The following is a 903-nucleotide window of genomic DNA, read 5'->3' on the forward strand; positions in this document are numbered from 1 at the left end:
GAAAGAGAAATCAAGAAAGCCTGCCCATTTACAATAGCCACCAAAAAAATAAAATACCTAGGAATCGAGCTAACCAAGGATGTGAAAAATCTCTATAATGAGAACTACGAACCACTTCTGAGAGAAATTAGAGAGGATACAAGAAGATCGAAAAATATCGCATGCTCTTGGTTTGGAAGAATCAACATAGTGAACATGGCCATACTACCCAAAGTGATATACAAATTCAATGCAATCCCCATCAAAATTCCAATGACATTTCTCTCAGAAGTGGTTTGTAGTTCTCATTATAGAGATTTTTCACATCCTTGGTTAGCTCGATTCCTAGGTATTTTATGTTTTTGGTGGCTATTGTAAATGGGCAGGCTTTCTTGATTTCCCTTTCTCCATGTTCTCTATTGGAGACTAGAAATGCTACTGATATTTGTGTGTTGATTTTGTANTTTGGAAGAACCCCAAACTGATTTCTGGTTGGGAGAGGTGAGGCCGGAGTGCTCTTGAGCTCGCTTGAACCTGTTGGAGAGCTGACTGCCGGTGGGTGCCCAGGTCGGCCCGTGCTGGGGGGATACAAAGAGGAACTGTGTGCTGTGGGATCCTCCCCCGAGGAGCTCACACCCTGGTGTCGGAGATAACTCAACTACAAAGATAGCCACAGTACCAGGTGGAAAGTGACAGGCCCAGAGGAGGCCTTATCCAGGGTCACAAAAGCACTCAGAGCATCCCTACCAGAAACCTGAAAGTCTTCCTGGGCAGGGCAGGGCAGAGCACAGGCTTGAAGTCCCGGCTGATAGAAAAGGACTGCAGAAGACACGCCCCAGCCCTGTACGGAGTGCACAGAGTGGGGAGGGGTCCAGCAAAGGAGACGGAGACTCAGAAAAAAAAATACATACCCTGCAGCCCCCC

Source organism: Galeopterus variegatus, unplaced genomic scaffold (genome assembly GCF_000696425.1).
Source record: "Galeopterus variegatus unplaced genomic scaffold, G_variegatus-3.0.2 Scaffold10839, whole genome shotgun sequence".
NCBI classification, from domain to species: Eukaryota; Metazoa; Chordata; class Mammalia; order Dermoptera; family Cynocephalidae; genus Galeopterus; species Galeopterus variegatus.